This window comes from Rana temporaria, chromosome 10 (genome assembly GCF_905171775.1).
Source record: "Rana temporaria chromosome 10, aRanTem1.1, whole genome shotgun sequence".
Taxonomy (NCBI): domain Eukaryota; kingdom Metazoa; phylum Chordata; class Amphibia; order Anura; family Ranidae; genus Rana; species Rana temporaria.
The window spans coordinates 10,551,816-10,565,037 of NC_053498.1; the positions used below are offsets into that span (position 1 = coordinate 10,551,816).

A 13,222-nucleotide genomic window follows, 5' to 3' on the forward strand; every position below is an offset into this window, starting at 1 on the left:
GGACACTATCCCTTCCACTGATACCAATGATGGGACACTATTCCTCCCACTGACACCAATGATGGGACACTATTCCTTCCACTGATACCAATGATGGGACACTATTCCTCCCACTGATACCAATGATGGGACACTATTCCTCCCACTGAAACCAATGATGGGACACTATTCCTCCCACTGATACCAATGATGGGACACTATTCCTCCCACTGACACCAATGATGGGACACTATTCCTTCCACTGATACCAATGATGGGACACTATTCCTCCCACTGACACCAATGATGGGACACTATTCCTCCCACTGATACCAATGATGGGACACTATTCCTCCCACTGACACCAATGATGGGACACTATTCCTCCCACTGATACCAATGATGGGACACTATTCCTCCCACTGACACCAATGATGGGACACTATTCCTTCCACTGATACCAATGATGGGACACTATTCCTCCCACTCCTCGGCGTAAGCCAGTGTAGGTGGAAGTGGGCGTGAGCCATGCTAATGAGACGTGACCCCATGCAAATGATGGGCCAAGCGTCATAGAAGTACTTAAAACGAACGGCGCATGCACCGTCCCGTGGACGCATCCCAGTGCGCATGCTCAGAATCACAACGGAACTACTCCCTAAGATATGACGGATCACTGCCTATGACGTGAACGTAACCTACGCCCAGCCCTATTCATGTACTACGTAAACGACGTAAAATACAACGGCTGTGTTCCCTGGTCCATACCTTTGCATGAGTTGCGCCTCCTATATGGGGAATAACTTTACGCCGGACGTACGACTTGCGCAAACCGCGTATATTATGCGCCAAGCGCAAGTACGTTTGTGAATCGGCGTATCTCCCTCATTTGCATATGTGCATAGAAAATCTATGGGAGCGGCAAATGCGCCCGGCGTAAATATGGGCCCACGATACGACGGCGTAGGCAAGTTAGGTCGGTCGTAGGAAGCCTATTTTCAGGCGTATCTAGTTTTGTGGGCAGGGCGCACAGATACGACGGCGCATAGTTACACTTACGCGGCGTATCTCGAGATACGTCGGCGTAAGTGCTTTGTGAACCCAGGCCTATAACTTTTGCGCAAACCAATCAATATATGCTTATTGCGATTTTTTTTTTTTTACCAAAAATAGGTAGAAGAATACGTATCGGCCTAAACTGAGGGGAAAAAAACGTTTTTTTATATATTTTTGGGGGATATTTATTATAGCAAAAAGTAAAAAATATTGCTTTTTTTTTTTTTTAATTGTCGCTCTTCTTTTGTTTATAGCGCAAAAAATAAAAACCGCAGAGGTGATCAAATACCACCAGAAGAAAGCTCTATTTGTGGGGAAAAAAGGACGTCAATTTTGTTTGGTTACCACGTCGCACGACCGCGCAATTGTCAGTTAAAACGTCGGAAAAAGTGCTCTGGTCAGGAAGGGGGTAAATCCTTCCAGGGCTGAAGTGGTTAAAAATACTATCACCCTTACCAAAAAAAGTGACCATAAACCTTTCAATGAACCAAAGTGCCAACCGTGGGCACCAATCTGCCCGGCGGCCCCAAATTCTTGGAGGCGGAAAAGGCAATCGATCGAACATTGTACCAGATAACCAGACTGTCGCTGTTTGGGGCAAATGCTGGCCCAAATGACACCATTAAGCGTCATTTCCAACTGTTCGCTGGCGCTCACGTGCGCTAATCGTGTGGTAATCTATGGCACGCTGGCTTCTTGCTGATATAATGCCTTCCAAAAATGCCAGTCTCCTGCTCCCCCTCCACCACACGCAGCACTGCCTCCTCAAGCCTTGGCTGGTCAGTAAATTCTGCCTTTCATCGCCAGCTGTCTGCTTTCGGCAGCGACTCGTTCGCCGCGTGGCTTTGCCGTCTCTTGTCCTCACCGCGCGCGTGCCATACCTCCCACCGATGTCCCATTTTTTTTTTTTCCTCGCATCTCCTGCTCCCCTCTGTCTCTGGTGGGCTCCTGTCCCTCTGCCCCTCCTCCTCCCTCTTTATAAAAACCCCATTGTGTGTGATGTGTGTGTCTTCCCAATCGCATGCTGCTCCAGTCCAGCATCCAAGCACTGATCTGCATATCTTTCCCTGCTGTCACTCCGCTTCCTCCTCCCAGTCACTCTCCTCCGGCTCTCATCCTCTGGAGCTCCATCCAGCAGCATCAGCACCATGCAGGACCGGGGACACTTCCAGGGTCATCTCTCTAAATAGCATCCCAGGTAAGAGACAACGCTACCCCAACTCTTGACAGCCTGGGGGACGTATCTGGGACATGGAGCTTTCTTGTTTTTTTTTCTAACAATTGAAAGGGACATTGAGCTTTCTGGTTGATATCTTTTGTCATTCAACTCATTCATCCTTGATATTGTCTCTAGTTGTCATTCTGAAAACGGAATTATGATTTGACAAAAAGAGTAGTAGAGACGCATGGAGCAAGGCACGAGCAAAGGGGAAACCTAAACTGAAATACGTCTGGGATAAACTCAGATCTGCAATAGATGAGTCGAAATGATTTATTAGAACAGTGTTTCTCAACTCCGACCCTCAAGGCGCCCCAACAGCTCATGTTTTCAGGATTTCCCTCGGATGAAACGGCTATTGCAAATCACCTGTGCAAAATAACGGAGAGCCTGAAAACATGACCTGTTGGGGCGCCTTGAAGACTGCAGTTGAGAAACACTGATTTAGAAAATAACTTAATTGTTTTATTAACTGTCCGTATTATTTTTATTCTTCAATTCTTCATTTGAGAGGTATGGACTCCAGAAAAAGAGAGATATAATTTTGCCCCTGTTCAGATCATTAGTAATGCCGCGTACACACGGTCGGAATTTCCAATGGAAAAAGTCAGATGGAATTTTTTCATCGGATATTCCGACCGTGTGTTTGCCCTATCATACTTTTTTTTCCGTCGGAATTAGAAAGAGAACATGTTCTCTCTTTTTTCGACGGAAAACATTTCCATCGGAAATTACGTTCGTCTGTATGGAATTCCGACGAAGAAAAAAACATGCATGCTCGGAAATAATTTGACGCATGCGCATTGAACTTCATTTTTCTAGGCTCGTCGTAGTGTTGTACGTCCTCTTGTTTTTGACGGTCGGAATTTGGTGTATACAAGAAAGCCTGAGCAGAAATCCATTGGAAAAAAACAGTAGAGTTTATCCCCGACAGAAAAAACAGCCGTGTGTACGCGGCAAAAGAACTCACCTGGAATATGCAGTTCAGTTTTGGGCACCAGTTCTCAAAAAGGATATCGGGGAACTGGAGAAAGTGCAGAGAAGGGCAACCAAACTGATAAGAGGCATGGAGGAGCTCAGCTATGAGGAAAGATTAGAGGAACTGAATTTATTCTCTCTTGAGAAGAGGAGATTAACCCTTTCACGTCGAGCGTACGCATATATGCGTCCTCGGCTTTCGGGGGTTATACCGGGATGATGCCCGCAGCTGCAGGCATCATCCCGGTACCGTTGTTTAGAGCCGACGATTGGCTATCCAGGCATAACAACCGATGTGGCTAAAAGCCGCTCGGTTGTTATGCCGGTGGAGCGGGAGGGGACATACCCCCCCTCCCGCCGCCTCTCGTCGTTCTGACCGGGCCTCCTGTCCCACCGGGAGACCCAATCCTCCATCCGGCACCTCCGGTGTCCATGACGTCACTTCCGGGTTTCTTGGCTGCCAATGGCGCCGGATTAAAAAAAAATACACAGAATTCAGAATTGCCGTTTTCGGTGATCTGAATACTTTGAAGTGCAGAGGAGGGATCGGGGGTCTTTTAGACCCCGATCCCTCCATAAAGAGTACCTGTCACCACCTATTACTGTCACAAGGGATGTTTACATCCGCGATCATCAGAGCGAGAGCAATAATTCTAGCACTAGACCTCCTCTGTAACTCTAACCTGGTAACCGTAAAAAAAAAGTTTAAAGCGTCGCCATTCCACGAGTGCGTGCAATTATAAAGCGTGACCTGTTTGGTATCTATTTACTCGGCGTAACATTATCTTTCACATTATAAAAAAAAAAATTGGGCTAACTTTACTTTTTCATTTTTTTTTTAATTCATGAAAGTACATTTTTCCCAAAAAGTTGCGTTTAAAACACTGATCAAGTTAAACAAGTGTTTTAAACGCAACTTTTTGGGAAAAATGTACTTTCATGAATTTAAAAAAAAAAATGAAAAAGTAAAGTTAGCCCAATTTTTTTTGTATAATGTGAAAGATAATGTTACGCCGAGTAAATACAAATACTGTCCGACATAAAATATTGCAACAATCGCCATTTTATTCTCTAGATTCTCTGCTAAAAAAATTATATATTGTTTGGGGGTTCTAAGTAATTTTCTAGCAAAAAATATGGATTTTAACTTGTAAACACCAAATGTCAGAAATAGGCTTAGGCATGAAAGAGTTAAGGGGGGCATATGATCAACGTGTACACATATATAAGGGGTCCATATCTTGGTGTTGAGTTATTCACTTTACAGTCAACATGAAGAACAAGGGGGGGGGGCACTATTTACGTCTAGAGGAAAAAATATTTAATCTCCAAATACGGAAAGGTTTCTTCACAGCTGTGAAAATGTGGAATAGACTCCCTCTTGATTTTGCAACTTTTTAAATGCATCAAAAAACAGAACAATGAAAGAAAACTTCAGCAAGTTACACCCTTAGAGACTGCGACTTGGCAAAAAAGTGTGGTAACCGTCGCGTCGGGCGCTTTTTTTTTTTTTTTGAGGTTCACCCCTCAAGTTTACTTCATCTCTGCCAAAGCTCCACCAACAATCTCGACGGTTTTGCTTCTCCAGCTGCTTCGCCGCACAGGTTTGAGTTTAATTAATTCAGTTTTTTTTCCCCCGTGGCTAAAAACGGCCGCCGCGTGCAAAGTTAGTTTTATGCGCGGCAGCTGCGAGAGGTGAGAAATGGCATATATCACTGCGTGCGAGTAATGATGTCATCAAAGAAAAATGATATTGTATAATTTAAACAGAGCTTGCTTATGGGAATAGTTATAGGGTATTGCTGGGAAATGTATTTTCTTCGTGGTGTTGTTCATTATCATTATTCATTATTATCTAATATCACATAATATTGTTTATTAAAACTGATCTTTTTCCAATTTGTTTTAATTGATAGATGATTGTAATTAGACTTCAGGCTCCAAATATTCCCTAGATTGCACTAGAACATCCTTTATCAACCAGGGTTATGTGAAAATCTAGGGTTCCTCGAGAAGTTAACAGGGTTCCTTAAAATGTCTACCTTTCAGATGAGTTACTGTTAACCCCAATGATCTTTTCAGCTATCTATAAACTGGAATTCTTGCCATTTACCATCAATATAAGGGAAATTATTTTCACTGACCACCAATGTAAGGAGCATTCTTCCCACTGACCACAAATTTAGGGAGCATTCTTCCCTTTGACCACCAATTTAAGAAGGATTATTTTCACTGACAACCAATGTAAGGGACATTCTTCCCACTGACCACCAATGTAAGGGACATTCTTCCCACTGACCACCAGTTTAAGGGGCATTATTTCCACTGATCACCAATGTAAGGGACATTCTTCTCACTGATCACCAATGTAAGGGACATTCTTCTCACTGATCACCAATGTAAGGGACATTCTTCTCACTGATCACCAATGTAAGGGACATTCTTCCCACTGACCACCAATGTAAGGGACATTCTTCCCACTGACCACCAGTTTAAGGGGCATTATTCCCACTGATCACCAATGTAAGGGACATTCTTCTCACTGATCACCAATGTAAGGGACATTCTTCCCACTGATCACCAATGTAAGGAACATTCTTCCCACTGATCACCAATGTAAGGAACATTCTTCCCACTGATCACCAATGTAAGGAGCAGTCTTCTCACTGACCACCAATGTAAGGGACATTCTTCTCACTGATCACCAATGTAAGGAGCAGTCTTCTCACTGACCACCAATGTAAGGGACATTCTTCCCACTGATCACCAATGTAAGGGACATTCTTCTCACTGATCACCAATGTAAGGGACATTCTTCTCACTGATCACCAATGTAAGGGACATTCTTCTCACTGATCACCAATGTAAGGGACATTCTTCCCACTGATCACCAATGTAAGGAGGATTCTTCTCACTGACCATAACAGTAAGGAGGATTCTGCCCACTGACCACCAATGGAAGAAGCATTCTTCCCACTGACCACCAATATAAGGGACATTCTTCTCACTGATCACCAATGTAAGGGACATTCTTCCCACTGACCACCAATGGAAGAAGCATTCTTCCCACTGACCACCAATATAAGGGACATTCTTCTCACTGACCACCAGTCTAAGGGGCATTCTTCCCACTGACCACCAGTTTATAGGGACATTCTTCCCACTGATCACCAGTGTAAGGGGCATTCTTCCCACTGACCACCAGTGTAAGGGGCATTCTTCCCACTGACCACCAGTGTAAGGGGCATTCTTCCCACTGACCACCAGTGTAAGGGGCATTCTTCCCACTGATCACCAATGCAAGGAGGATTCTTCTCACTGACCATAAATGTAAGGAGGATTCTTCTCATTGACCACCAATGGAAGAAGCATTCTTCCCACTGACCACCAGTGTAAGGGGCATTATTCCCACTGACCACCAATGCAAGGAGGATTCTTCTCACTGACCATAAATGTAAGGAGGATTCTTCTCACTGACCATAAATGTAAGGAGGATTCTTCTCATTGACCACCAATGGAAGAAGCATTCTTCCCACTGACCACCAATATAAGGGACATTCTTCCCACTGACCACCAATGTAAGGGGCATTCTTCCCACTGACCACCAGTGTAAGGGGCATTATTCCAACTGACCACCAATGCAAGGTGGATTCTTCTCACTGACCACCAATGTAAGATGCATTCTCAACACTTTCCCCAATGTATGGGTGGAACCACATGGACCACCAGTGTAATGGACATTCTTCCCAATGACCACCAGGGTAACAGGGCATTCTTTTCAATAACCACCAGCCTAAGTGGGCCATCTTTCAATCATTATCAATTAATGTGGGGCTAATATAAAGCAATTTGTATACAAAATCATTCTAAGCAGGGATCCTTGAGATGTGAACATTATTTCAAGGGTTCCTACGAGGTGAAAAGGTTTAGAAAGGCTAAGATGGGGCATTGCTGTGATTTATTTAGTTTTGTTCTATGTTTTATTTATCATACTTTTATAACATAATTGCGTCCATTATAACTGTCTTTCTCAACCTGTTAACCCCAGAAGGACCCTCAAAATCATTTTCCAGTCTCAGGGAGTCCCTGTTAAAACCAATATATTGAGGGTCAGGGAAGGAAATTGCCCATTACAGTGGTGACCAGTGGGAAGACTGTCTCATATACAGACAGCTAAAAAAATAATTAGAGTCATGCTGCTGGCTCTGCCAAGAAGCGTTGGCTCCGGGAACTATGCAGACACCATCAGATGGGAGGTCAATCAACTCAAGGAACCCCTAACTACCTCTGGAGGACCCCTAGGGTTCCATGGAACTCTGAGAATGGCTGGTCTGAGGGTTTCAGCTTATTTGCAATGCATGATAACCATGTGGGAACTGCAACGTTTTATTAAACAGCTCAGTTCAGACATCTGGGGCTAAATGTGGTGCAGATCCAGGGCTAGATTCAGATAGCCCGCCGTAAGTTTGTGCGGGCGTAGCGTATCTCAGAGACGCTACGCCGCCGTAATTTAGTGAGGCTGGGGCTGAATTCACAAAGAACCTGCGCCCTAAGTTACGGCGGCGTAGCGTAAATCTGCCGGCGCCTAATTCAAATTGTGAAGAGGTGGGCGTGTTTTATGTAAATAAAACATGACCCCGCGTAAATGAACGTAACCCAGTGCGCATGCTCCAAATGAACCCGCAAAAAGCCAATGCTTTCGACGTGAACGTAAATTACGCACAGCCCTATTCGCGAACGACTTACGCAAACGACGGGAAAATTCGACGCTGGCCCGACGTCCATACTTAACATAGGATACGTAGGATAGGATATATAGCAGGGGTAACTTTACGCCGGAAAAAGCCTAACGTAAACGACGTAAGAAAAAAGCGCCGGGCGGACGTACGTTTCTGAATCGGCGTATCTACCTAATTTGCGTATTCCTCGCGTAAATCGACGGAAGCGCCACCTAGCGGCCAGCGTAAATATGCAACTAAGATACGACGGCGTAAGAGACTTACGCCAGTCGGATCTTAGCCAAATTCCGGCGTATCTTGTTTTCTGAATACAGAAAAAAGATACGCCGGAGCATCCTAGAAGTTACGCGGCGTGGGCCAGATTCAGATAGATTAGCGGATCTTTAGATCCGCGTAATCTATCTGATTTACGATCCGCCGGCGCAATTTCGCGAGGCTAGTGCAGTATTCACAAAGCACTTACCTCGAAACTTGCACCGGCAGATCGTAACTCCCCCGGCGGAATTCAAATTCCGCGGCTAGGGGGAGTGTAGTATTTAAATCAGGTGCGTCCCCGCACTGATTTAAATGCGCAGGCGCTGCCGGCTAAATTTCCCGGCGTGCATTGCTCACAATGACGTCGCTAGGACGTCATTGTTTTCGGCGTGAGCCTAACTAGCGTCAGGCCGAATTTTGAATCGACGTACGCAAACAACGTTAACATTTTAAACTCGGCGCGCTAACGACGGGCATACTAAACATAGGATAGGCCGCAGTTACCCCTGCTATACAGGGGGAACTATCCGCCGGAAAAAGCCGAACGCAAACGACGTGAAAAAAAAGCGACGGGCGGGCGTTCGTTTCTGAATCGGCGGTTTTCCTCATTTGCATATTCGTCGCGTAAAAAACCGAAGCGACACCTAGTGGCCGGCGGGAGATTGCAGCCTAAGATCCAACGGTGTAAGTCACTTACACCAGTCGGATCTAAGGGAGATCTATGCGGAATTGATTCTAATGAATCAGTCGCATAGATCCGACCGTCGGATCTCAGAGATACGACGGCGTATCAGGAGATACGCCGTCGTATCTCTTTGTGAATCTGGCCCCGTATCAATAGATACGCCAGCGTAACTTCTTTATGAATCTACCCCCCAAACTCCTGCATGCAGCAGTTTTAATGTACTTTATATAGTTTGATGTTCCTTATTGTATATTTGAAGTGACGTCATGCTAGAACACCCTAAGACCCCTTTCACACTGAGGGGCTTTACAGGCACTTTCATGCTAAAAAAAAAGTGCCTGCACATTTATATGTGCAGTAAAGCATGCTTGTTATACTGACTGTGGAATTTAATGGGTTTATCCTCTGCATTCTGTAAAAAGTAGGGCTGTGGAAATTAACTATTAATACCTCGATTAATCGTTAATTTTTTTGATCGATTAAAATTCTTTCGATCGGTACTCACCTCTGCGCCGGCTTCCGGGTCTTCAGGGAGTTCCTTCGGAGATCCGGTGACGTCACGGACACCGGCGGGGCTTGCCCTGTCCATCTGAAGGGCTCCCACAGCAAAGGAGCCCTTCAGATGGACAGGGCAAGCCCCGCCGGTGTCCGTGACGTCACCGGATCTCCGAAGGAACCTGTCCCACCGGCATATCTGCATGCCAGCGGGACAGGTAAGTGTCAATATATTAAAAGTCAGCAACTGCAGTATTTGTAGCTGCTGACTTTTATTTTTTTTTTTTTTTCAGCGGAACTCCGCTTTAAGATATGTAATGAAAATAGAAAGGTTTTATTAAAAATGTATTTAGCATGTTGATGGGGGGAGGAGGAAGAAGCAGGGAAGGCAAAATATATGCAGATTAAATGTGAGCGTTAAGTAAATCTAGCAGTCGCTCCATAGTAACAACTGAACCCTGTTTACTGTTTCTCAACATCAAATGCCTGCCGGACGTCGCACTGATATCTCCTGCTGCTTTTCTTTGATAAGTAAAAAACCTAAATGGATGACTTAAAGCGCCGGTTTATGAAAGATATTTCTCTTTTGTTGCATTCTAAAAGCTATCTTCCCTTTCTTTGCTATTATTAACCTCTTTACCTACTTATGTCTAATTACTTTACTAATTATCTAGCAGCAGATCTCGGGAATAAAGTCATCTCTCATGCAGGAGGCAGAGATGTCAGTGAGGTCACAACAGTCAACCCAAACTGTCTTCCCCCAGAGGGACCCTAGAGGTTAAAGTGTTCCTATGGTGACAGAAAACACACGTGCCAGTTAGGCTCCATTCACACGGGCGGATTTCATTCCTACGGAGTCCGCCTGCTCCCGCCAGCTCAGCGGGAAATCAGTCCGCAGATCTCCGCTGAGCCGACGGATGACAAGCTCCTCTCTGCTCACTGAGCGGGGAGGGGCTTGTCGGGCACCGCTGTGTCCTATGGAGTGATCTGCTGTCCATTTTCATCAGATCTTACCCGATCCGATCCGCCATGGACGGATGGGGACGTTCCCCCCATACGTCTGTTTTTAGCGGATCGGATGTCAGCGGACATGTCTCCGCTGACATCCAACGGTCCATAGCGATGCATGGAGCGGCCGTTCAGGTCCGTGACAGACGGACCCGAACGGCCCGTCGTGTGAATGAGGCTTTAGGGTGACCACATTTCCAAAACTACCATTCAGGGACACCCTCCCTTCCCAAAAATCCGCTTGTGCTGTAACGAATCACAGCACAGAGATTGGACACAAGAGGCGGGATTTATGATTTCTCCAATCACAAGCAGGGGGCGGGGATTGTGCTCCTCCAGGCATTCCCGGCCAGGACAAGTACTGTCAGTGTGTAAAGCGGTGATGTGTCGGCCTTTTTTGGGGGCATCAGATTGGTTCGGGGGGGCGGGGGGGTTGGCTGTGTCAGTTTTATTCCGGGACACTGTATTGTCCTGGAATGAATGTGCCCGGGACAGACCTGCAAAATGTGGTCAATCCGGGACACGTGGTCACCCTAGTGCCAGTGTTGATGGCCTGCTCATGGAAATGCCGATTGCCTGGCTGCACTTTGGTTTTAATACTTTGTGAGTTTCTGACCTGGAAGAAGAATGAGGCAAGTGCAAAGTGGGATAAAGTTGGTGCTAGTTATCTCTATGCTGGTTCCAGTCCGTGATGCAAGAAGTATTGAAACTAAAGCAAGACAGGCAGAGAACTAGCATTTTCAGATGAAGCGATCAACAGCGGCAGCCTTAAAGTGTTACTAAACCCAGGAGCCTGCATTCACTATATCTGGTATCCCACAGTACACAGAACATGGAAATGCAATAGTTAGTAAATATAAACTGCTAAATACCTTTTCTCATCAGCAGTATATAGCAGTCTTGTGACCAGTGGCAGCTGTCCCTCAATTCTCTTGTGGGGGGTGGCCCGCGGACCCCACTTAGCCAGCCAGCCAATCACCCCCGGCGCTTAATCGATCGCCGCCTTCGCCCCTCCTCCGTCGCTCGATCGATTGTCGCTTCGCTCGTCTGTGTCCCAGCAGCTTACCCCGTGGGCCGCATCAGCATTATGATTGCCCTCAAAAGGGCCGGTTGTATCTGTAAGATTAGATGTCCAGCGCATTCCCCTCCCCATATATTAGATGTCAAGAGCCACCCCACCATCAGCAGTTGAGTCCCGCACTCTCCCTTACATCACAGTGTACACCCCTTTCCTTATGCTGCTGCTGGGAAGAAGCTGGATGCATTGCTTGAAAGCAGAAAGTAAGAGTCTGGAGCTCTCCTGCAGCTGCAGGAGAGGCAAGAGGGCCACATAAAAATGGCCTGGATGGCCGGATTCTGCCCGCGGGCCTTGTGTTTGACACCTGTGACTTAGCCACAGGTCATGGCTTCAGCTGCTTTCCCCCCTGCGTCTGCTCCAGAATCCCGCTGGTTGCTTCTTCTCCTGGCCAATGAGGACTTAGGACTCCCAGGCCAATCGGGTCTCGGGATCCACTTCCTGATTGGCCGGGAGGAGAAACAGGAAGACATTAGCGAATAATGCGGGGGCGCCGGTGACACTCTGTTCCCGAGTGTTTTCGAGCCACTCCGGCGCCCCTGCACCTCTGGCCACATGCAGTACTGCATACACTGGCACCCCCCGCACCTCTGGCCACATGCGGTACTGCATACACCAGCGCCCCTGCACCTCTGGCCACATGCGATACTGCATACACCGGCGCCCCTGCACCTCAGACCACATACAATACTGCATAGACCTGCAGTGGCTGATGAACAGATTATCTGAGTTTCCATTATTTCCTATGGGGAAACTCGCTTTGATATACAAGTGTTTTGGATTACAAGCATGCTTCTGGAACAAATTATGCTCGTATTCCCAGGTATTACTGAATTCTAAATTTAAATCAACAGACAGGGGTTTTAATTATAAAAAAATAAATAAAAAAAGTTTTGGTTTAGGCACTACTTGGCACACCTTAACTGCCATTGATTGATGCTTTAGGGCTGAAGCATCATTTTTGGGTGGACTGGCTCTTTAATCATCCATAGAACATTAATATCTGAAAACCAAATCGCTGATACTCAGCAATAAGGCACTATTCTCTCGCCAGAGCCGGGTTTTTATGTCTCTTTGTGATCTAAAGCATTCATTAATACCAGGAAATCATTCAGTCTCCATTGTACCCTGTTGCAAGCAGCACAGTACAAGAATTATGAATCACGCTTTTATCCGAGAGCCGGAGAGAAGTATGGGGGGGGGGGGGATAACATTATCTCCACTGATATTAGTCAGCAGAGGCCGGTTGCCAAGGCAGAGATCATTTTATTATATTCTAACAGTTATTGAGCTATTTGTTGACAATTAAAGACATGTTCCAGGCATAATGTATTGGCAGGCACGGCTCCCTACGGGGAGAGACCGGATGCATATGAGCTGATTTTCAATACTCTGGATGCACCCGGCGCATCGATTTACAGCGAATGCTTAGGTGGCGGGAGCGAAATACTCAGAGATAAATGCATAAACTTCCATTCAGCCTGAGGGCCCATTCATACCATTGCTGTGCGTTAAAGCATGTGTGTTGACCCACGTTATGCAGTATTTATACAGTGGTAATAGGGAACAATCAATAAGTGGATATTTGTGGCATGCTACTAAATAGACTGATACTACTACTTCTCTATATCCCTGATGCTGGATCAATTCTTCAGATCTAGCGCCATCACCTGGAAGGGTATATTTGTGAAACTTTATCGTTATGGTTAAGAGTTCCACCCACATTTTTCACT

The 13,222-nt window shown here is 45.9% G+C and overlaps 1 protein-coding gene across 1 annotated transcript in view; it reads left to right on the top strand.

Moving 5' to 3' along the window:
• The first annotated feature begins 1,831 nt into the window (after positions 1-1,831).
• The window catches only part of LOC120916297 (G protein-activated inward rectifier potassium channel 4-like), a 65,944-nt gene continuing 54,553 nt past the window's right edge, over positions 1,832-13,222 (top strand). The window contains exon 1 of the mRNA XM_040327188.1: positions 1,832-2,233. The gene's annotated coding sequence lies outside the window, so the exon portion shown is untranslated. The remainder of the gene's footprint in view (positions 2,234-13,222) is intronic.